This window comes from Panulirus ornatus, chromosome 69 (genome assembly GCF_036320965.1).
Source record: "Panulirus ornatus isolate Po-2019 chromosome 69, ASM3632096v1, whole genome shotgun sequence".
Lineage (NCBI taxonomy): Eukaryota > Metazoa > Arthropoda > Malacostraca > Decapoda > Palinuridae > Panulirus > Panulirus ornatus.
In genome coordinates, this window is record NC_092292.1 from 16,797,827 (window position 1) to 16,820,275 (window position 22,449).

Here is a 22,449-nt window from a genome sequence, read left to right on the forward strand (position 1 = left end):
TAGAAGGAGGAGGAGGAACTGCATGAACGCAAACAGAGCAGCAAAATCAGGTTGTGGGAAAAGCAGAGGCAGCAGCAGCCAAGGCAGCTTTTAGGCACGGCAGCAGCAGCAGCAGCAGCAGCTGGAAGCCAGAGGTCCCCCCAGTGTGCTGCCCATCTTCCAGAGGGTGGTAGGTCACCGTGGCTGTTGGTGGCGCGGACTCCCGCCCTCAGGGGAGCCTCCCGCTCTCAGGGGGGACATCATCCCTTTCCCCCCCTAAGAAGCCGGCCTCTCCTACCAAGACCCTGAGGGCAAAGCTAATCGCCCACCCAGGGACAGGTCCTCTACAACCCCTTCTGAATACCTACCCCCACATACCAGGCCTCCGTCAGTCTCAGGACAGAGAATAATGAGACTCCACCTCCATTGTCGAGGCGAAAATGGGGGTGCATCATTTTTTACCCCCACTCCATAGATTCTTTAAAAAAAGAGGGTGGTGTGGGGTGGGGGAGAGAAGGGCTACTTATTTACATTCATGGACTCCATGAGGAAAACACAGCCTCTCACTTTGGCGTGAAGTGCCCCGGGGCAGTGAGGTGGGGAGGGAGAGGACACACTCCTGACGATGATATAGTTGCGGGAATGAGTCACGCCTTACCGACGCTGGGCGAAAAGGGCGTCGGTTTCTTTTTTTCTTTTTTTTCTTCGAGGACCTACCTCGTCAGCGGAGCGAGACTCAACCCCAGAGAGAGAGAGAGAGAGAGAGAGAGAGAGAGAGAGGTGGGGCAGGGTGGCCTGTAGCCTGACCTTTGCTTCAGGGGGGATGAGTTACTCTTTCATACGTGTATATACGTGTGAGGTGAACGTCTGTCCGACCCATGTGAGATGACCAGACAAACAATGTGGAGAGAAGCTGTCGCCTGTCGTAAAGGGATGATGGAATACGACGAGGACGACTGTTACTTTATGACACCAAAGGAAGGGTTCAAAAGAATTACAAAGGCGATCCTTAGCAAGTACCGCTAACAGCCCACACTGTTCCTAATCCACAGCCATCCATATCTCTCTCTCTTGGAGCCTTGAGACATGGTCATTAATCTGAGCGGTCAGGTCAAAAGGCAAAAGCATCACGTCTCAAGGACCCGACCGTCGCTCTCCCAAGGGTCGCACCGTCGTGCTCAAGGGTCGCACCGTTGTGCTCAAGTATTGTACCGTCTTGCCCGAGGATCTTACGTAAAACCAGACAGTGGTACACACGTGTTGAGTTGTAACCTCTGGAAGAAGCTAGTCTGTAATTGAGGTTAACCCTGTAATTACTACATTTCCTCCTACCCATGGCAGGGGAGTCCACGGCCCCTGTTATTACTTACAAAAAGGGGGAGCTAGAATTTTAAGGACGTTCGTTACGTAAAGGGGATACAAACGTCCTTCTTCTCTCTTAAAAAGGTTTAACCCTTCCCCGTACAGTTCTTGATTCCCTTATCGCTCAAACAACGTTGTGACTCTCCCGCTGGAGTCGTGTCCAGATAGCGAGACTACCAGGAATGTCCACGTTCTGATAAGGTATACGAGAACCCTCGGCCTGGTTGGTTGGGTCTGAGCTCTACCTGAGAAGTGTTGGAAAATATAGTTGCCCCAGTTTTATAAAAATCGCTTTATACCATTCAAACTCCGCGATCCGCCACGATTACGTCTGCCTCCTCAACCTATCTCGAAAGTATAAAAACATCTCCATATTTCGATAAAGTCGTGATAAATCCAACTATCTAAAACTATAAAGACTTAAAGACAACACTTTAGGAGTGCCTTGCCGGCGCTGGCATGTAGCTAAACCTGGACACAGATCTGGCAGGAGCTTACGGTGTGGAGAACCACAAGGGGATCGTGGTGTTGACGATAGCTTTCCAAGACGTTCCTCTCTGCATGCACAAGCATAAGAAAGGCCCATTCACACTCCGCCTGCCTGCCTTTGCACCTCCTGTGAATATATAAATCTTCAAACCGGGTTAGGGAATCGAGACGTGGTGCGTTTTTACCATCTCCCTTCCAAATCCTCCGTTCATCGGGGAACTGCTATGAGAATCTTGCGCGTCATGATTTACTCAAGTGATATACTGATGATTGGATTGATCAAGTCATGAATTGTGATCTGCCGTATGTAAGAAGACACCTCATCTCCATTTGTGAATCAGTCGGCTACAGCTAGGGATAAATGAACTTCAAAACAAGGGTTCGAGTCTAGGCGAAAACCTTTTCCTGGTATCGAACACAATCAAAGACCAGCAGCTTCTTATCTGGACTCTCTTAAATCGTCAGAACGTCTGAATCTGGTTATCATGAAGATACCCACTGGGGGAAAAAACGTTATCGTTAAGATACCCACTGACGAAAACATGTTATCGTGAAGATACCCACTGACGAAAAAACGTTATCGTGAAGATACCCACTGACGAAAAAACGTTATCGTGAAGATACCCACTGACGAAAAAACGTTATCATGAAGATACCCACTGGACGAAAAAAACTATCGTGAAGATACCCACTGACGGAAAAAAAAGTTCTTTAGCAAAGCATATCAACAGATGAAGTGCAGTGGTCGACCAGTTTACCATAGGATCATCGTTCTATCACTCATATTTTACGGGTTTACGGCAAACTTTCGGAAAAACAGCTCGATCAACCAGTCCAGAGGTGGTGGTGGTGAGGGAGGTCTGGGGAGAGGATGGAGACTTGTGAATATAAATGTTCTGGGGAGTTTGTGTGCGTGTGTCACATCCGAGAGAGAGAGAGAGAGAGAGAGAGAGAGAGAGAGAGAGAGAGAGAGAGAGAGGGGTACAGGATTCCTATGGCATCTCCCAACTCCTTACGGACTGACTTTCAAATCATTCTTACGTCCTCTGAGACGACACCTAGCCCTCACATGCATATTTGGACGAGTGGACGTCAGTCATCTACCTATCCATCAACTCGCCTATCTATCTATCTATCTACCTCATTTTAAGAACCCTACGCATCTCCCTTCTTCTGAATCAATCCACCGAGAGAAGCTGGTCTGCTCCCAACACCACTCATGGCGCGAGCTGAAACCAGAATTGATAAACAATTTTCCAACATTCGTTTGCCTTCCACCTTACGAACCACGACGAACAAAGAAGAGGCGATATTCGCCGGTAGCGAGGGAAAAAGAATATTCCCTGGAAACAAGAAGGGAATACTTACGATATTCGTCGGGAACAAAGACAGACTCGAGATTTCCACCAGGGTAATATTCGAGCACCATATTCCCAAGTTAAAGGCAAGCTAAATTCTCGTCCCCCGCCCCCGGCACACAAGAGAAAGGTCTTCCTTAGCTCAGGGTGAACCTCTTGTGTACAAGGACATGTAATTACCAGGTATGGAGCGGCGTCAGGTCAGAGGTCAGCGGTGGTGTATGTACCACTTGGGGGATGATGACCTTTTGACCTCCAACCACCTCACCTCCAAGGGGCGCTACCAATATACACCCCGACGTCCCTTGGGATCTTGGAGGAAGCCCTTTACTGCGGGGGTTCGTCTGTCTGTCTGTCTGTGGCAGGGGGAGGGATCTCAGACGAAGAACTTTGAAAAGAGAGGAAAAAAAAAAAAAACCAGCCTCTTTCCCTGAAGTATTCAGATAGTCCAATCTGGCGAAGATAACCCGAACCAAATATCATCGTTCGAAAGGTCTTTGAACGTCTCAACTCCCTCATGAACTTTGAGACACACCTCATGAGACCTCAAGACCTGTACGTACCTCATGAAATGCCCAGACCCTCATGAAGTGTTGAGAGGTTCCACTTCTAACCACAAAGACAACGTTAAACCCAAGTGTACCTTTCTACAACCTTGGCGGAATATGTCACTTTAGTTCTACGATCAGTCAAAGACGTCACGAGGCGACTGAGTGTCCCCTGATACAATGTGAGCCTCGTAGAGAATATTCCGGCGAATATTTGGAATAATGACGAAGCTCTTCCATGACAGAATATTCTTCCTTCCTGATTTTCCACGACAGCAGCCACCACCTCTTCTCCTCCTCCTCCTTTGTTGTTTTGTTTAAGGAACATTGGAACATGAAAGTGATGTCTTCTCTAATCGTACACAGTTCTCTCTCTCTCTCTCTCTCTCTCTCTCTCTCTCTCTCTCTCTCTCTCTCTCTCTCTAGCTCTCTCCAACCACATTAAAAAACAACTTCGGAAAACAATACCTCTCCACCACAAAACCTCCTTGAAATCTCCTCTCTCTCCCCAATCCTGTTCCACATAATGGAACCCTTCTGAAACCTCTTCCTTAACCCTGGTCACAACTGGGAACCCTCTGAAACCTCTCTCCACGCCAACCCCCCCTGAAACCTCTCCCCACCCCAGGCCTGGACTGCGACAGATACTCCTCCTTCCCCACCCACCGCAAACCTCTACCCATGATCTGATCTACGGCATAGGAAACCTCTGAAATCACATTATCTGTCCATACCACAGCACAACACGCACCAGAACACTCTCTCTCTCTCCGTGAGCTTCAACTTTCTAAAAGGAAAGGCCTTAATCCCACCATTGCCACTCTCTCTGTCCCACATAAACCCTCTCATTTGGCCCACTTAACACTGTTATTCGACCACCTGTGGCCTCTTATTCGACCCCCTTTGGCTCATTATTCAACCCCTTTCAACCATGTCACTCGACCCTCTTTAGCCCACTTATTCAACCCCCTTTAACTTGATAGACCTCCCACTTAACCCTCTTATTCAATCTCCCTTAACCTTCTTATTCGACCCCCTAACCCTTCCATTCGACCCCCTTAACCCTCCTTCCTATTCGACCCTCTTTGGCCCCCGACTCCTACCCCTCCCCCCTACCCCCTTCCCGTACACCCACTTATCGTTAATCTTCAACTTCCTTCCGTTAGCGTTCCAGCCTCGTTATTACGATCTTGTTGCTTAACTACTCGTTGCACCAGAAAGCGCCAGCTGTTAAATCGTTAATCGTGGAAATTTTCCTTACGAGTTTGTTAACACACAGTTCGTCAATCACAAAAACTATCATCAAAGCCTCATTAAACCCCGGGGTCGTCATTCAACACCTCGTTTAAAAAAAAAATCAGTTGTTAAGCATTCGTTAAGCGCTCACATGCACTGGGAACTCGTTAACACATTGATATATGACGCTGTTAAATGAGAATGATTATACTCTCGTTGCGATTACATGCACTAGGAACTCGTTTACACATTGATATATGACGCTGTTAAACGAGAATGATTATACTCTCGTTAATCTTCGCATACGGTCTGTCTAACTTGACAAATACACTCTGTTCAACGAGATCTTTGACGCTGCCAGGAATAAACCTGGTTCACCAACAGACAGACAAACAGACTTTAGTGAGAATTAACAACATGTGTTCAACTTTTTACATTCCAGTTCTTTTGTGTCTGTTTTCATCTGTAGTGATTCATTTTGTACATCAATTGCTACATTTTCGGCTATTTAATGGTACTCTTTGATGAACCATCCCTATCATCAAAGGTAACTTTACTATAAATAAATGTAGACTCACCATGACCCAATGTAATCATAATATGATCAAATGTAACCTTAGTATAATCAATGTAACGTGAATATAACAAAATATAATCTTAACATAATTACTATATATATATATATATATATATATATATATATATATATATATATATATATATATATATATATATATATATATAATAAAATGTAATCTTAACATAAGAACATATAGCTTCACGAAATTCAAATGTAACTTCACTATAGTTAAGTTAATTATCTGGTTAATTAGAATGAGCTCCATATTCACTTGGCTACCTCTTTCAAGAAAGAACATCTCATTGATATGCAGCAAGTTTGCGCATTTAACACTTGTATGCTACATCGACTTCCGTACGGTACACCTACCACTGAATGGTACACCAACTACGCTATGGTACACTACTGTATGGCACACCCACTAATGTATGGTACATTATCACTGTATGGTACACACACCACTATATGGTAGGTCAACTACACACCTAACCACTGTACAGTGCGACCATCAACGTATGGTGTCCCCACCACTGTGTATGGTACATCCACCACACACACACCACTGTATAGTACATCCACCACACACCCACCTGTCCTGGTTACTCCCTGAAAAAAAGAAGAAAAAAAAAGCTGTCTCGGGAGGGAGTGGGTATATCTCCCACATCTCAGACGCGACGTAAAAAAAATAAATCTACAAAAAAGGGAAAAAGGCCAAGATTTATCACTTTAGGCTTTTGTGGCGTAGAGTTACACGTCAAACAGCACTTGCGAGGGAGGCTTTTAAATCCGGGTAGGTGTTTGGTAGGAACCTGGGGAAAATGGGGACATTAATGGCTTACGATGGGGGGTCTTGATGGTGGGGGAAATGTGCAGCTATGGGGGCAGGAAATGCGGTCTTTGCTGGCGGGAAATGTGATAGTAGCAGGGAATGTCGCTGCCTTGAGGCTAGAGAGCGACCGTGGTTGCAGGGGAAAGTGTATGTATGTAATGGTGTGAAAAACAGTGTCGGGTTGTGGCGCAAGACTGTCGCTATGGGAGCGCGAGGGATGGTGTTGGTGTAAGGGGCGCGAGAGATGGTGTTGGTGTAAGGGGCACGAGGGATGGTCTTGACGTAGGGGCGCGAGGGATGGTCTTGACGTAGGGGCGCGAGGGATGGTCTTGACGTAGGGGCGCGAGGGATGGTCTTGACGTAGGGGAGCGCGAGGGATGGTGTTGGTGTAAGGGGGCGCGAGGGATGGTCTTGACGTAGGGGCGCGAGGGATGGTGTTGGCCCGTGTGGTGGGTCTCTGTGAGTGTGACGGTACGGAGGCTTTCAAGAGATGGTCCTAAATCAAACTCTTGAGAGAAAATGGAACCAGATCAAACCTTTCGTGGCAAGACACCCCGACGTTCTGATACAGTATCCACAATAAATCCACTGCTCCTCTAGTCAGCAAAATAATAACCAATCAAGTGTATCCAACATTTCGTATCGAGGCATTGGGTCAACAAGAGTATAAAATCAGACCCTAACAACTAATGTAATGAACCAACTTTCCACCATCTAATAACTAATTAGCTTCATCTAATGTTTAATTACCACTCTGTCGGACTCCTGGGGATCAAACAAAGACTCTTCATGACCCCTACAATCCTCTTGCCATTCCCGTTCACTGGGCGAGAACACGGGGCCGATATAATACGTTATTGCCCAGCGTCTCCGGCAAAATTGGAAGTGTTGGTTGGAAAATGTGGCCATGGTGGGGAGAGGATTTCAGATATATGGGGCAAGAAATGTGGCCATGTTGTGGCAAATGTTTCCATGACGGCTGGTAATGTGGCTAGTAAGATTGGAAATGTGTCATGGACGATTGGAAATGTGTCCACTGCGACACAGAAATATGGATATGGGTTAAGTCATAGGAATGGGTTTTTATGAGGATGGAAGAAATGTAGCTACGGTGGAAAATGTGCTGTGTTTGTGAATGGAAATGCAGCTATGGTAAAAAGATATGAAGAAAAGAAGACTTAGTGATTAAGAACTGTTGTTACGGTGAGAAAAGCAGCTTGAGTGATAGGAAATGGGGTAAGATATGGGAAAAATATCACTATGGAGAAGGGAAATGGGTATACAGTAGAAGAAAGCATCTCTGTTGTGAGAGGAAAACGGGGACATATTGGAAAATATTGTCCTAGCGATGAAAAATGGAATAGGGCAATAAGAAATACTGTACTGTCATGCTGGAAGGGAAATGGGGTTCTGTATGAGGAAATAATGCTATAGAGAGGTGGAAACGTATTTATGATGGTAAATGTGGCCATGGGTAGCGGACGTTGATGTAGTGAGACGGTATGTGGCAAGCATAAGAAATGGTTATGGCTACACCGGCCTGAGTACAGCACATTTCCACGATGGATTGTGGCAACAGTGACGCGAGTTATAGCCGCCAAGGAAGAAAGAACGAATTAGCGATGGTGTGTGGCCAGATATGCGGAAGCTGGGGTGAGGGGAAGTGAAGTGGTGGTAGACGGTGCACACTGCGCCTGTTACACCATCAATGGAAAGGCATGTCTGTGGGCACTGGGTCATGAATCAAGGATGATTGAGGTAGGGAAGGTACCTCATGTGTCGTAAGAGTGACCTGAAACCTCTTACCAGTGCTTGTTGTGCCCCAAAATACTTGTAGTGTCTTGAAATACTTTCTAAAACCTCCCGATGATTGATAGAAGATGAGAAGGTTATAGGTTAAAAATAGTCCTGGAGAGGACCCACCTGCAGAAGAAGTGATAAGAGGGACTAACTGTACGAGGAGTGGTGAGAGGGACTACCTGTTCGAGGAGTGGTGAGAGGGACTACCTGTTCGAGGAGTGGTGAGAGGGACTACCTGTTCGAGGAGTGGTGAGAGGGACTACCTGTTCGAGGAGTGGTGAGAGGGACTACCTGTTCGAGGAGTGGTGAGAGGGACTACCTGTTCGAGGAGTGGTGAGAGGGACTACCTGTTCGAGGAGTGGTGAGAGGGACTGCCTGTTCGAGGAGTGGTGAGAGTACTTACCTGTAAGAGATGCGATACGAGGAACTACCTGTAGGAGGAGTGGAGAGGACCTATCTGTAGGAGGAATGGTTAGAGAAACTACCTTAAGAAAGACTGGTGAGAAGACCTATCCTCAGGGGGCTTGGTGAGAGGACCTAATCTGTAGATACGATATACCTGTAGGGAAGTGTGGTAAGAGGACCTACCTGTAGGAGGAGTGGTAGGCGGCGTCAGTCGGGGGCAGAAGGCAGCACCGTCTGCGGCGCTAGGCGTGTGTTGGCTGTCTGGCTCGCTCGGCTTCGTTGGTGCCTGGAGGGAGAGAGAGAGAGAGAGAGAACTCATCATCAAAGTCCTCAAAGGGAAGCGTGATGAATATAGGAGGAGGGATGAGGTGGTTGGTGTCATCTGCTACCAGATGGGTTTGGTGGGGTCCCTCCAGCTCTGTGAGTCGATGGAGGTCTGCTTATGTGAGGGAGAGTGGGTCAGTAGGTAGGTGGGTGGGTCAGTGGGTATGTGGGTGGGTGAGTGGGTAGGTGGGTGGGTCAGTGGGTTCGTGGGTGAGTTAGTGGGTTGCTAAGGGTGGGTTTTTTAATGCAGTGGTTGGTGGTGTGGAATGGCGAAGTGGTTCTGTCCTACCACATAAACTGAAGGGGTTAGTATACAGGGTCAGGAGGTTACCTTTAGCTGAGGTTTACCCCTGCCTTGAGCTAAGGGTTACCCTTAGCTACAGTTTACCCTGACCTTTAGTAAGGGTAAACCCTGACCTTTAACTAAGGCTCGCCATGACCTGGGGCTGAGGTTTACCCTGCGTGTTAGATTAGGTTTATCTGGCCCTTTAGCTAGACCCTACCCCTGATGTTTAATTGAAGTTTACCTAATCTTCCCCTAAGGTTTACCCTGACCTCTTGATAAAGTAAACCCTGACCCTTAACGAAGCTTTACCTTAAACCTTTATCTAAGGTTTACCCTGACCTCTTCATAAAGTAAACCCTGACCCTGAACGAAGGTTTACCTTAGACCTTTACCTAAGGTTTACCTAGACCATTATCTACGTACAGTGTTGACCACAAACCTACAGCCTATACACACACACACACACACACACACACACACACACACACACACACACAGGACACTGTATAAGGCTACACATGAGCCGACATGCATGTAACATGATCCTCTGTTTATGGCCTTGAGTGTGTCATCGCTCTCGTCACCAGGGTAAATGGTTCTAAGTGTTTCCAGACACTTAAGAGCGTAAGGGATACGAGGTGAAAGAACAACACATTCAAATTTATTCATCTCGGTTCAGTCATAGTTTAAGGGGGGGTGGGGGGAAAGAAAACAGGATGCAGGAAAGACTTAAAATACGGAGGATTTTAGGGAAAAGGAAGTGATGAAGATTGTGGGGAAGACTCAGGATGTTAAGAGTAAAAAAGAAGAGAAGAAAACATGTGATAAATATGGTGATAATGTGTTCGGTTGTAGGTAAACACAGACCAGGTATTGTGCCAACGGGGATATATGTTTACTGTGATCATATCGATGCACTATACACCCTTTCTATACCTTTCTATACCCTCTATAGCCACTATAGTGCCGTGAGGTGTAGTGGTATACTAAAGAGAAGGGTGTAGGTGTAGCATAGGCATGGAATAAGGGGAGGGATAAAGGTAGTGTAGTGACACTCATCACTGTACAGCGACACTATAACATTGTACAGTGACACCACAAGACTGTACAATGACAATTAACATTGTACAATGACACTCAAGATCGTGTCATGACACCTTGTGTACTGTTCTTCCCTTCAAGACTAACAACACCCACACATAACTACATATGTAACACCCTACATGTACACCCACCACTATGTACACACAAACATACCAGTACAAATGCACACGATGCGTGTACACAAAGACGCACATAAACACAGACACATATTTACAAAAATACTATATATTCTTGGGATAGTACACAGTTATAAAGAAACACACACACACACACACACACACACACACACACACACACACACATACACACACACAGCAAAACCTTTATCGCCTGTTCCTTCCGCAATCATCTTAAGTCTCTAAAAAAAGAGAGAAAAAAACCAAGTAAAATAAATTTCTTGGTCACGAGATTCTCTCCTTTGTAAAGTTGTCTGCCTCTTCACTCTCCCTTGTCTCTTCCTCCACTCTCACAACCTCTCACACAATCTTAGATTTACTCCTTAGAAACAAAACCTCGAAACTCTATATATATCACACCACCTCATCTACTGCCCCTCCAGCTGAGGTGTCTGTTGGGTTATATGAACGAGTCTCGTAGGAAATTGTATATACACAAAAAAAAAAGGCAAGAATAAATCTTCGAATGTATTCTACATTGAACGTTCTTCTCTGAGAGTTATACAACTTCAGAGAAATACAGTAGGCTATTGGTACGACCAGATTTGGTAACTACAGGTCAAAAATTAATCACTTTTATTGAGATTTTCTCCTGCAGTTAGGTATTTGTGTCCAAACTCTACAGCTTCAGTTAACTATGTTGTCACTGGGTTATATTCTGAGCAACGAATGTACAAAAAAAAAAAAAATACATCGAGTTCATTTTTGTGTTGTAATTTCCTCCGGCCAACTTCTACAGCTTCGTCAGACTGTGTTGTTGTCAGTCAGTAATACTCTCTGCCTTCTGTGCCCACTGCAAGAACTTGCCAACACAATTTTGCAGCCTTCGCAGTTCCCATCGCCAATGACCTGGCAAAATGTTTTCTCTTCAATATATTTTTTTTTCTTGTATTCCACTCCCCGAACAACTGCCTCATAAATCGGTTTCTGACTTGCCTTCCCTTCAGTGTTGGTGCTTTTCAGTGTTGCTTCCTTCAGTGTTGGTGCTTTTTCAGTGTTGCTTCCTTCAGTCTTGGTGCTTTTCAGTGTTGCTTCCTTCAGTGTTGGTGCTTTTCAGTGTTGCTTCCTTCAGTGTAGCTGCTTTGAGTGTTGCTTTCATCAGTGGTGATTTTGTTGGCGTTGCTGCTTCCTTCACCCTTGATTTCTTCAGTGAAGCTGGCTTCATTCTTACTGATCCTCAATGGTTTCTTTTTCCGCGTCACTTCTTTCAGTATAGTTTCATTCAATGTTACTTCCTTCGCCTCTTCTTCCCTCGTTGCTGCATCCTTCACTGCAGCTTCTTTCACTTTCTTATCCACCACCACTACCCCCTCCTCCCCATCCAACCTCTGACAACCCACAAGCCTGCCCAATACGACAACCCCCACCCAACTCCCTAACCCCACACACATACACCCACGCACACCACCGACCTAAAAGGCTTACTCTCACGTAAATCCGAGGCGGCAAAACCAGTTTTATTTTCTCGGACTTTCCTTCGCTCGTAAACCTTTCTATAAAACCCTTGCTTGTATTTCCTCCCTTGTCATTACTGTCCTTGCACAAGCAATTTACTTCCCACGTGTCCGTCCCTTACCAAATCAACCTTTGAGAAATTATATCTTTTTTGTCTTCGATTTTTTTCTCCCCTCTTCCTCCTCCTCCTCCTTCCATACACCATCCTGGCGAGGGAACATGCCCTATGATTTTCCAGAGGGAGAGGTCGTCCACAAGGACGTCTGTGAAGATATTCCGCTCCAGAGCTCAAAATGTTAGTTTTTAGAACTGAAATCTTTATATATATATATATATATATATATATATATATATATATATATGGACGGGACGTTTCTGTGATATATCGAGGTTAATGGGAGTGTGTGTGTGTGTGTGTATGACTGTTTTGAGTTCGTTCGTGAACCTCGTTCATGTACCAAGTTTTCTTCTCGTCATGTTTCGTGTGGGTGACTGACTGATGGAGCTCTGCGAGGAGAGGAGGTGGACCTGGTGAGGAGACCAGCAGATCCTTCAACTGTACCAGGTTCCAGGTAGCCTCTACTACCTTGTACGTCGTTTCCAGCAAACAAGGAGGAGGAGGAGGAGGAGGAGGAGCAGGCTGAGGAGGAGGAGAGAGATTTTTTGGGGGGGGCGAAGGAGGACAACTTTGAAAGAGTTTGATAAGGATTTTCAACCACCACGATGGAACTTGTTAGGGTTATCAGCACCATGAAAAAGCCTGGTAATATTTCCAGCAGCCATGAAGAAGCTTGACTGGGGGTTTCCAGAGACCATGAAAAAGTCTGATGGGGTTTCAGCCACCATGAAGAGTTTCCCAGGATTTCCAGGAACCACAGAGAAGTCTGATAGGGCTTCCAGCATCGTGGAGGACTTTGATAAAGGTTTCAACAGTCATGAAGGAGTCTGATGGGGTCATTAACACCTTCTAAGACGTACAGCGTATTCTGCCAACAGCCAATGGGATAACACCTTCTAGTGACGCAACTTGGCGAACTCCAGTGATGAGTACGAGGCACACTATAGGCACCAAGGCCAATAGAACGTTTTCTAGGGTTTCCTGAAACCCGATAAGACGTATTCTCGTTTCCAATAACCAATAAGCCCAATGGGTTTACTCAGTCGTTTGCAGGAACACACAAAAAAATACTGTGAGACAGATCTTAACCACAAGGGTCTGTTTATCCTATACATATATATATATATATATATATATATATATATATATATATATATATATGGAATTTTCTGCTTCTCTTCCTGACTGTCCCCAACACCTGACTCGGTACACAGGTGTCACAGGAGACATGAGTCTCACAGAAAACCTACCAACTTGTTTAATGAAATTCTCCCCCAAAGAAGTTTCCACGACAGATGTGTCTCCATCAGAAGCACCATCAATTGAAGGCCCTCCTCTTGAATTAGACGTTCTTGTCGCTTTCTTTCACCGTCTTTGAGAAACGAAGGATGTGTGTTGGGGTTAAGGGTAGCCTCTGTAAGCTGAGACACCTTAACGTGCTCTTCTCAGAACCTCGAGTTAACCTCATCATGTCCCTCTCAGCTCCTTGAACATGACCTTCCTGAGAGTTATCCAAGTAATTCATCACTGGATCATTCCCTCCTCCTTCCCCTACCACTCTTTCACTTCTTTAGCTTCTCTACCCTTCTCCATCCGTGCCCCTCCCTTAGAGCCCCCTTTAACCATCATTAACCTTCCTTCGTCTTCCCCTAATTTCTTGCCACCTTCTTCAAAATCCATCCCTTAATATACTCTCTCTCTCTCTCTCTCTCTCTCTCTCTCTCTCTCTCTCTCTCTCTCATTTCCTCTCCTTCTTTTCCCTACACTCATTCCCGTGAGGGTCGTCGATGGCGCTCTCGCCACTCCTGAGGTGATATCAGTTCTCTTCCTACCCGGGTCCTCTCCCGCCAGGCTTCCGACGGCCGTACATCCCTCCAGAGATGTTTACACGACCATTCTTCTCCATGGGACTCCCAGACCGGCTCGAGTCCCTCGGTCATCTGTTTTTATATACGTTAATGACGGAACCTCTGTGTCGGTACCGACCCTGTGTTGGCACCGACCCTGTGATGGTAGTGGGTAGTAATGTTGGCAGGGACGAGGCTTCCCCCCCCCCCCCTTAAACGCACCTGGGAGAGGAAACTGAACGATGCCAGGGTGTGAATTAATAAACGTTTTTATCGTGTGCCTAAAAATCTCCCGTTCTTAAAATAAAGGTGATGTACAGAGCGCGAGGAGGAGGAAAAAGACAAGAGAGCAACAGAGGGGCGCGCGCGGGGGCTGGCTACTTACCTTGCAGCGGATCGTCAGCGCTGAAAGACGGAACACAAAATAAACGAGAACCCGCAGAGAACGATATTCACTTCGTCCCCTGCGAGCCACGAGTCCTTGGCCGATCATTCACCTCAGAATATCAAAGCGAACATGACGAGGTCTTATCATCATCTCTCTCTCAATGGTTGGCCGTGGGGAAAAAAATCTGATTACGTAGAGAGAAAAGGAATTATATCCTATTCTCGTGTATGAGATTTAATACCCCAGCGGGCATGCCTCTCGCTCGACCTGTGGTGTAGGATACTAGTGGCGAGGCATGAAATGAGAAGGTCGGGCGTTGTAAGAGAGGCTAACGTTATACTGAGGCAGATGGTGCGAGCTTGAGTAAATCAGAAGATAGTATTGGATGCTACTCAACACCTGAGAAGTCTATACTCCTCCCCTCTCATCTTATAACGCTGAGGATGGAGTGGTGGTGAGACGCCACGCTTTTGATGCTCACACCTGCTATGGAGGCGGCTCTCGCCTTTGATGGTTATAGATGTTGAAGTTGTGGAGCAGGTTTTTTTTGGTGTTTACAGATGCTGCCTTGGTGGGGCAAGTTTCTGATGTTTACAGATGCTGCTGTTGTGGTGAAATGCCTTTTGATGTTTACAGATGCTGCTGTTGTGGTGAAATGCCTTTTGATGTTTACAGATGCTGCTGTTGTGGTGAAATGCCTTTTGATGTTTACAGATGCTGCTGTTGTGGTGAAATGCTTTTCGATGTTTACGGATGTTTTAGCTGTGGCTGGGCTTTGGTGTTTGCGGATGATGTAATTTTATTTTCTAAATGTCTTCGAAGGTTTTTTACACTACTGTTGCAACAAGTGGTCGACGAGACAGACCTCAGACACAGACAGATAACAATGACACAGACGAACGGTTGGGCAACCGTGGAGATTATTATCTCCGTGTTACATCTGGAGGAAAGACAATCTCAGTGATGCAAGGTATGAGGCGACGACTTTGACGTCCACGAGCGGCTAATGACCTCGGCTGAGCCTCTCTATTCACCATCTGTAAGCTTCGCCATTCTCTCTCTCTCTCTCTCTCTCTCTCTCTCTCTCTCTCTCTCTCTCTCTCTCTCTCTCTTTCTCTCGTGAGCCCTCCCGAACCCCGATAATCGTGTCTGATTCTAATTTGAATTTTTTTGGGTCGCAGGAGCGGCGAATATGCTGTAAAAATTCCTACTGGAGGATACAGAGTGTGTTTAAAAAGTCCAGCGACCAGGCTTCAATAACCGACTCACATTAAGAGTTCCATGGTAAGTGGGCTGCTTCCAAGGACTGGGCAACAATCAATGGATTACCAAATATATACGTTACTGCACTGTTTACAAAGCCTGGTCAACAATCGATTGGATGATCTAACGTCGCTCCGCAATCAGTGAACTATTCACAACTCGTTCGATTTGGAATTACCTCTCATAAGCCAGGGGGAGGGGGGGTGGGGGTTGTTAGGGATGACATGCCGTCACATACCTTGTGACGATTCCCCGGGGTTCATTGTGTGGTTGCTCGCTTCTCCCCCTGGGGCAATGACGAGTGGTGGTGGTGGGCATCCCACACACACTACGCCACGCCTTGGGCCCCCAGGGGCAGTGGAGGTTGCCTTTGAAGGCCGTGGAAGGTGAACTTACCCCCCTTCCCCACCCCCAACACACACACACACACACACACACACACACACACACACACACACACACACACACACCTGTCTGTCTATAGAGTACAAAGGTTCAGTCCAGCCTGCGTGGAAGTCAGCAATGGGCAGATCTCCCTGAGTGGAATCCAGCGTCGTGCAGTTCAGCAATTCGTGTAAGTGAATGACTTGTAGTTGAGCCGATGAGGAATTCAACGAAGTGCAGATCTGTTTGTGTGGAAGACAGGGACGTAATGGTCAGCTAGTGTAGAAGTCCATGATGTGTAGGCGAACCTGTGTGGAAGTTCGTGTCGTGGGGTTCAGTCTGTGCAGCACTCAAAAGTCGTATAGTCCAGTTTTGTGGTCACTGTTCCCCTGTCAGATAACTTAGACTGAGTTTAGTCAACCAAGCGAGTTAGATCAAGTAAGGGGTCTGGTTAATTCACGTTTCAGTCATCAAAACACGTTGACAAGGTCACTTCTTTTTTTTTTCCCATGAAAATACATCTTCAATCTACCGACCCAGAGGTACAGAAACACGAGCACACCTACTCATCCTCCCATGACCTCTCCCAGCCAAGAACGAAAGGCATGCAATGGCATGCACTCCCATGAACCATGCAACACGTACCCCCAACCCACCCTTCTCCCACCGCCCCAACTCTTCCTACACCAGCACATTCCCTCGCTCGCCCGGTCCTTGCCCCTCTCTCACTTCTCCCTCCTACCCCCCATGCAGAAGACCTCATGAGGGGTCTCAAACATCACATTCTTCACACACACATCCCAGCTCCTCATCTCCCTAAAAGTGGAGGAAGTTCAGGTTATGGGATCCTACGGGTGCAGCAGAACTCCCTCCCTATACTGTCCTACCAGGCAATCATTCACAGAGACAAATAAGGATTAACATGCGACAAGGGAAAACTGGAAACAAAATCCAGGAATTCAATCTACTTGAATTCATTCGACGAAGACGTCTTCAGGTGGATATCACTCTCCTGAAGAAGGCTTTGGCGAATATCCGTGATAAGAATATATTATTAGATCGCGTAAGTATGGCTAGAACATGGAAATATTACGGAGAGTAAATTCACAGATGGTTCGCTTAAGACAGAATCGTTCCCTGAACCCCTGAGGCAGGTGGCGTGTTTGTTGCTTTCATGATTGATATAAATAAGCTTATCAATGATTACCTTGTGCCACGGTTCCAGGAGGTGATCGAATCGTTTGATATAAATGAATATCTATAACTCGTGAAGGGATCTGACACTAATTAACTAAAAGCGATAACTAGGTTATTGAAAAAAATGATTATTCCAGAGAACTAATTGGATTAGACTCGTTGTCGGTATCAAAACATGAAAGGAAATATTTTTTGCCGCTGTTTAATCATGGCGTGGAAAAATATAATGATGTATAAATAGATCGGCATACACGTGTTGACTGCACATATACGAGGCAATTGCAGACATATAGAGACTGTCTGGTATACCCAAACTGGTATAGGATACACACAACCTTATCACAGCTCGAGGTATAACCATACATTGTGATCAAGATACACAGCAGTCAGGTACACCCAGGTTCACATAAATCAGGATACAAATCGGTCTTACACAGTTGATAAAACACCTAATAGACACCCAAACATACGAACATTTTAGAAACAAAGAGAGAAGCATATGAGAAACTGGTGTCATATCCTACTACAAGGCATTGTCTTGTAACACACTCCAAACAGACCCCCCTTTCAGCACACTCCACGAAACACACCCAATATGCCCTAACGCAATCTACCTCCATCCTAACGCACTCGGAGTAAGCAGCAGCAGCAGCAACAACAACGATAGTTACACTGGTGGTAAGAGACAGCCAAGGGCCAGACACCACCACCACTACCACATAACACTCACGAGGTCCCATCAGCGAAACAGACGAGGTCTTTCATGCTCGCCTTGCGGGGCTGTCCACTCTCGGTGTCCTAGAGGTTTTAACCCACCCTATCTGTCTGTCTGTCTGTCTGTCTGTCTGTCTGTCTGTACCACTCTCGTAGCGTCCCCCCCCCCCCTTACCACAACCGCCCCTACCACCACCATCATCGCCACCAAACCACACACTACCATCATAACCCACCAGCATCCCTTTTATCCCCTTAATCAAGACTACTACGACTACTACTACTACTACTACTACTACTACTACTACTACGAACATTTTCGCTACACTCACTCCTACCGTCCTATAAGAACCAATATCACCACTTTCACCAACCCTAACACCTTCGTTAGTGACATGGTCATTCACAGCTATCACCATCATTATCACCTCCACTATCACCACTACTTCCAACGGCATTGCCAAGGTCTACTAAACACGTCACAGTTACGCCCAGAAGCAAGAGCATCAAACCAAACCAGAGGGTTAATGGCAATGACCAGCAAGCGCCTTGCCAACAATTTGGCTGCCAACACCACCACCACAGCGACCTTACCTTCCAATATCACTTTTACTCTCTCCCAACCACTCCATCACCTCTACTGCCATCCCCATCAGAGAGTTTTGTCACCCACCACGACCAATGAAGACATCACATGGGCGCATCGCTCTCTCTCTCTCTCTCTCTCTCTCTCTCTCTCTCTCTCTCTCTCTCTCTCTCTCTCTCTAAGAGCCAGGGATGTCATACACAGGTTCACCACTATAAACAACACCTTACATCCCAACTCGTCACCAATGGCATCATTTCCACCGACTTCTCCACCCACCTCATCTATATCCCCCACCTCTCTACCATGCACCACCACCACCACCAAACCCTCCATCAATCATCACCAACACCTTTTTTAATCAACATCACCAACAACAGCTGACAAAAAACACCACCAATTTCCTCCCCCTCCCTGCTACAACACCAACACCCACAACTATCATCAATAACAACCCTTCCACCCACAGACCTGCTGGCACTACCAGGCGTCGCGCCCTTGCACCTCAAGCACAGACCATCCCCCTCTCTCCTCTCCCCACCATCAAATGGTCATAACCACGAGTACCCTACAGGGACCAGTCCATTTTTACGACACCGTTCTCCACTGTTCCTCCCGCAATACCCCACCTCAACTGCATCGGTGTATTGCCGTGGCACTGTTTTCTTTAAACATATAGACACAAATACACATTACAACCCCGTCCATTAATTTTACGACAGGATGTGGTCCCCTGGTTGAGCAGGTTTCCGATTTGAACGTCCACATCCATGTGAATACAAGAAAGAATATACTCTCGCGTTTATTTATATTGCAAGGCATCTGGACACCCCTGTCGTCTTTATAGTCTGCCTAATGTTCGAGGCCTTGGAGGATAACATCACTCAAGACATTCAACTGATGGGGTTAAACGAATTCTTTGCTGACAGTCTACAACGTACGAAAGACATACGTAAATGTCTCGCAGCTTCCCTCAGTGCATCAAACAATATAATGAAGCCTTGGCTCGTTATGTCATTTAGTGGGTTTAGTGCCTCGGTGACTGAGACTTGGTCATGATGTGCGTGTCTCTCTCAGCCGGCCAGTTGTTACTGTGGTTGTTTCAACTGGTACCTGAATGATCTAACAACCATCCCCAGTTTGATTAACTAACTCAGGTGCGGTACTTATCTCAGGGGGTTAATCAGTCATCGCAACTCGTTCAGCAAGTACCTCAGCCTTACTCAACACTTACTCAGGAAGCTCCCCCATCTCATTCAACAGGTACCCCACCTTGTTCAACCACTCGGCTCGTTCGGTAGCCACCTCAGTTCTTCAAATGAAGGCGACTGTTGACGCAGTACCTGTGAAGGCCAGCTGTATCTATTTCCTGCACACTGACGTATATTTTGAGGTGATGATGTGAACGAACGGTACACACACCACGTAGTCGGTCTGTGTTTGCAGCCAAGTGCAGCGTACGTGGTCCTCTGAGGGGCGATGCCACGAGTGCCATGGGGCTGGTGATGATGTCATGGGGGTGATAACAGTACCATGCGTCTCGTAAATGTGTCATGAGAAGGTGAGGAATAGCGCTTACGTAGCATGGGTGCTACCAGGGGAGGATGGTCACGGCGATGTCACCACAGATCCAGATGCAGTGTGGGTGCTTTCACAGAACCAGACGCAACGAGGTTTCTGCTACAGACCCAGTGGTCACAAGGATGTAACAAGGATGCCACCACAGACCCAGACGTCACAAGGACGTAACAAGGATGCCACCACAGACCCAGACGTCACAAGGATGTAACAAGGATGCCACCACAGACCCAGACGTAACAAGAACGTAACAAGGAATGCCACCACAGACCCAGACGTAACAAGGGGGCACCATCACATCAGGCCCAGACGTGACAATGGAGGGGGGAGGGGGTGGTACCACAAGAGGCCTAGACGTGATGATGAGGGAGGAGGGTATACCACCACAACAGGCCCCACACGTGGCGAGAGTGTCATGAGAGAACGAGACAGCGTGAGAACCTCGACCGCAGTGCAGGACGATGAGTGGGAAGGTTAGCACTGTCTGGTACACACACACACACACACACACACACACACACACACACACACAAGGCAGCCTGAATACACCCCGGGCTGACCACGACGGTGTGACCGTGCAAACCTCCCACGGTGTCCCACTGCCAACCGTGCCAACACGACCCGTGGGATGGGAACGTAAACGCTATGTAATATCTCCCCTCCCCTCCCCCTCCCCATTTCTCCCCACTCCCCATTTCTTCAGACTATATTTTGTTAGTTGTTACAGACTGTGTGTGGCTGAACCATCTAAGTTCGATGGTACGACCCTTGAGCGAGAGCGCGTACGACACTCGGATACGATCGCCTGGCTACGCAATGTTGGTCGTCCGTCGTCGTACTCGAGGGTTCATCATAAAGCCACACACGAGCGTCAGGTTCCGTCGTGGTGAAGGGGCCGGTCGTGTCTCCCTCCGTGCGCCAGGAGCGGAGCAAACGCACGAAGTCTTCGTGCAGTCTCGGGCCGAGAGATGCGTCGAGATGACACGAGATCGGATCCTGGTTCTTGATGCTCTTCCTTAGAAACGACATCGAGTACGAAATGGTTGCGGATAATACGGCTATTTCACCAAGTACTTCCATCCGGATGATGTGCAAGTGGAGTCTAGAAGACGACGCGACTGGGTGAAGGAGGGGAAGGCGTCGGGAAAGATGCGATAAGTCGACTGCGATGTCACCAAAGATAACCAACAAGGACGGCCTGGCTGGCAGATGGTGGGAGCCCAGTGTGGCGCACAGCTTCATGGGTTATTATCCATTAAACCATTTTTCCCCTCCCCCCCCTCCACACTCAGCAGACCCTAACCAGCCAGCAGGGGAGTAGCAGACACAGCAATAAAACAGAGATTCTGAGAGTAAATATAGGAAACGAGTCAAACAGGACGCAACAGTACCCACAGAGATGGAACACAGTACATTATCTCCTGACAACAGAACTCAGCAGATACCAACGGAGGTAGAGGAATTCAACGACCCCGACCAACAGACGCGCTATACACCACACCACCGGAACAGGAGGATGAAAAAAGAAATGGAGCAAATGGATTAGCTGAAACAACAGATGGAGGCAAGACGCCAAGCGTAGAGAATCCTCCTCCTCCTCCTCCTCCCCCCATGAGACACCACACACCAGCCAATACTCCCAAAGGTTATGTACACGACTGCAGGCCCCAGACGAGAAAGATCGGGAGACCCAACCGTGTTTCTTTGCGTCTGCGGTGACGTCACGCCGTCTTTATACGTCATTTTTTTTCTTTTTTTTTCACGCGAGGGTCGCGGGTTACTGACGTCCCGGTTGACGCATCCACGACATTCATTGCGGTTATGTACGAGGTGGATGAATAAAAACTACTGTAGAGGAACGTGGGATTAAATACGGCTTCCTTTTTTTTCTTCTTCTTCTTCTTTTTGCGGTTGTTGTGAAGCCGTGAATGTGTGTGGGAAGGAGTTAGGTGCAGCGAGGAATACACGAAGGACGAGGAACGGAACGATTGTGGGAAAGATCTGAAGGTGGAGGAAGGAGGACCTGTAAGGTGAGACAAGTCTAGTCACAGTGGGGTGGGGATGATGTTGACAAATGTTCACTTCAGATGGATGGTACTATCCTTGAGCTAGATGGTACGATTCTTGAGCGGGACGTACGATAGTTAAGCACGACGGTACAACACCCTTGAAAACGATGGTAAGTCCAACACTGTCCAACAATAACATCAGGATCTTGTACGATCACACGAAGCATTAACTGCCTAAGGCGCCGAAGACGACGAGGGTGAAGTATCAATAGATAATAAAACAGAGGAAGTAATAATAGTGCAGAAAGCTAGAGTGGCTGGTGCCGAAAATAATGGCTGCAACGCATGAAGACTCGCCTGGTAAGATATGGCACAAGTTTCTCCCCCGACACACAAAGAAATGGTGTTTACAGTGACATAAATCGCGTTCACGA

At 46.9% G+C, this 22,449-nt stretch overlaps 1 protein-coding gene across 4 annotated transcripts in view; it reads right to left on the reverse strand.

Annotated features, from left to right (window-relative positions):
* Positions 1–22,449, reverse strand: part of LOC139747641 (tetraspanin-1-like) — a 245,716-nt gene that overhangs the window by 122,454 nt on the left and 100,813 nt on the right. For all 4 annotated transcript variants that reach the window (XM_071660147.1, XM_071660150.1, XM_071660148.1 and 1 more), the window contains one exon: positions 8,770–8,872. The gene's annotated coding sequence lies outside the window, so the exon portion shown is untranslated. The remainder of the gene's footprint in view (positions 1–8,769; positions 8,873–22,449) is intronic.